Source organism: Alligator sinensis, unplaced genomic scaffold, assembly GCF_000455745.1.
Source record: "Alligator sinensis unplaced genomic scaffold, ASM45574v1 scaffold799_1, whole genome shotgun sequence".
In the NCBI taxonomy this organism is placed as follows: domain Eukaryota; kingdom Metazoa; phylum Chordata; order Crocodylia; family Alligatoridae; genus Alligator; species Alligator sinensis.
Window position 1 is genome coordinate 146,531 of NW_005843328.1, and position 3,174 is coordinate 149,704.

Sequence of the window (3,174 nt, forward strand, 5' to 3'; positions counted from 1 at the left end):
ATACCATATACTACAGATAGAGGATATCAGATACCTGAACTGGGAGTAGGATCAGCTACAGCAATCAAGGTTAGAGAGAAGCTAGATTCTTCTCCGTAACCTATTAAGTGTCTAATTGGATTTGACATCAAAGTGTCTCTCTGCTCCACCCTGTTAAAGTCCTGGAAATCCAGTCTAATTTTGTAACACTCCACCATTGCCCTCTTAAAACTGAGTCACAAGAAAGAGAGAAGGAAAGGGACTTGCCCTATTTTAACTGTTTTTCAGTGACTTAAGCAGGGATGGTATTGATTTGCACTTGGGAGCCGAAATCCACTTACATGTCTAATAAGCGGAACAGAATCTGGCCCTAAATATTTAATTCTATGCTTGCTGGGGTTCTTCTCTCTCCCCCACTCCTTCCCCCCACCTCCCACTTATTTTGTGAACGGAAGTGTATGAACTCATATTTTAAATGATCGAAACTTACCTGTGCAATTGAGATGGAGATGGACTTATGAATACTAAACATCAGCCTGATTACTTGATATGGTATGTGCTGTATGCACAAAGCACCTTAGTTCATTGGCTCTCTGTTCTTAATGCAGGCAGAAAGAAAAAGAATGGCTCATGAAAATGACCTTTCCACAAACAATGAAAATATGTTAAAGGCTGCTGTTATGACTCTTGCCATGGGTGATTCTGTCTCTTGCTTTTATCCAGTGTTTTAAACTGGTGCATTCTGAAATGGCCAAGGCTTGCCGGATACAGGAGAGCATAGAAACTCCAGAAGGTCATGAAAAAGAACAAGACCTACGGGTATGTAAAGAAGTATTAAGGACAGATCTTGACTGGAATTAAATTTAGACATAGATTCCTGCAAAAGGTATGTTTGTTTATGGTGATATCATAGGATGATGGGACTACAGGTGAGATAGCAATGTGTAGACTACAAAAGTTTTTTTTCTGATATTGTTTCATTTTTAATAAGGAGTTTTATTGCTTTGTTTTTTTTAAAAAGGACTTCAGATCTCTGAGCCCTTCAGGCCATGAATAACTGAAGTATAGAAACAAAGGATGAAGCATGTGGCACAGAGAGGGTATTGCATTCAGACCTTGGTCTAAGAGTAGGGAAATTGTGAAAGTCCACTCTGAGCAAGGTAAGGGCACAGTACTTAGTATTTGAGGGGCTTCAGTTACAAAAAGTTGGCAGAAATGTCCTTAACCCTGTAACTGTGACAGACCCTCCCCAGCATCTGAACACTCATGCTCAGGGTGTATCTAAACATAAATTCAGCAAAGTAGTGTAATTACATTCACACCCAATTTTAAGTGCATGAATACTGGTGGTAGTCAAAAATGTCTAGTAATTAAATTGAATCTAATGGGTACTTAAAAACATACAAAAACGGCTGTAAGGACCTTTCCTATTTCTCCTATACAGGTTTGAGTAATTTCCCTTTTCCTTGTTCAACTCGTGTCCATATTATTTTACCTCTGCAAAGTCTGAATGTGCTTTAGGAAATGCAAATATTGTGGTAGAAATTGTCCTTAAAATGACTCATTGCACCCATATCCATTGCTCAAGGCAAATGATTATCAACAAGTTCTGGGTAACCTCATAACAAGCATAACCCTCTATAATGTATTCGTTTGTGTGTAGTAAGATCTTGGATGTGGATATTAGACCTTGAAGGTGGGAGGGAGTGAAAATTTCTTTCCTTTATTCTATAACACTGGTTTCAGTCCTTAATACTCCCCGGACACCCACTGACATTTGACCCAACCTGCAATCATGACCCAGTGGTTTAGAAAAACAAATCTACAAAGCTGGAATGTTATATCTATTGAATGTTTAGTCTAGTTTTTTGTTGTCTTCTTTGTTTTCTTTCCCACAGAGTGATGGAGAACCACACAGAGATAAGTGAGTTCATCTTCTTAGGACTGACCAGCCTTAGGGAACTACAACATTTATTCTTCCCTCTCTTCCTAATAGTATGCACAGCCAGCCTGCTCAGTAGCAGCGCCATTTTGGTTGTGGTGCTGTCTGAGTCCCAGCTTCACATCCCCATGTACTTCTTCCTGGGCAACCTCTCCTGCCTGGATATTTTTTACTCCACAGTCACTGTGCCTAAGATGGTTTTCTCTTGCAGAACCAGACCATCTCCTTTTCAGGCTGTCTGGCCCAGCTCCACTTTTTCCATTTCCTGGGAAGCAGTGAAGCAATACTGTTGGCTGTTATGGCCTATGATCGTTAGGTGGCCATCTGTAACCCTCTACACTACACGCTAGTCATGAACCAATGGGCCTGCCTGCTGCTGGCAGGAAGCACCTGGGCTACTGTCTTCCTTCATGCCCTGATGCACTCAGTTATGACCTCCCAGTTGAGCTTCTGTGGCCCCGTCTCTGTTCACCACTTCTTCTGTGACATCAAGCCCTTGTTGCACCTATCCTGCAGCAATACTCATCTCAACCTGAGCCTCCTTAATATTGTCGCCACATGCATTGCTCTACTTCCTTCTGTTCCCCTCTTCTCCTGGGACACCAAGCCCCTGCTGAACCTGGCCTGTGGCAGCACCCAGCTCAATCTGATCCTTCTCAAATTTTTTCTGGAAATATTGCTCTCCTTTCCTTTACCACCACACTCCTTTCTAGCCTCTACATCATCTCATTCCTCCTTCTGAAGATGCAGTCCCGGGAAAGCAGGAGAAAATCCTTCTCCACTTGCACTTCCCACCTCATGGTGGTTTGCCTATTCTACATGCCAGTGTTTGGTAACTACATGCTAGCTTCCCCCGGGGTCTCCTCTGAAGGAGACATGATCCCCACTCTCATGTACAGTGTGGTCACACCAGTTCTGAATCCCTTGATCTATACCTTAAGGAACCAAGAGGTTAAATGTGCCCTGAAAAAATTCCTGAAGAGAAGAATCTTCCCTGAAAAGAAATGACTACAATGAATCCATAAAGGCCTAAAACTTTTTTTTCACCTTTATTCACCTAAGTGGCGCTTGCATAACTGTGTAAATACAATTTTGGACACTTCGTTTTTAGATTCTGTTTCAACATGTGGTAGAAGAGGATTATACTTATACATACATATCTAGGAGGAGAAATAAAGAGGGATTTTGGCAACATTTAGCCTGGGTTTTCACAGTCGCAGCCCATTGCTGACTAGTGAGTGTTGCAGAGTCAA

The 3,174-nt window shown here is 41.9% G+C and overlaps 1 pseudogene; it reads left to right on the plus strand.

Moving 5' to 3' along the window:
- The first annotated feature begins 1,881 nt into the window (after nucleotides 1-1,881).
- Nucleotides 1,882-2,938, plus strand: LOC106723213 (annotated as a pseudogene).
- Nucleotides 2,939-3,174: the final 236 nt, after the last annotated feature.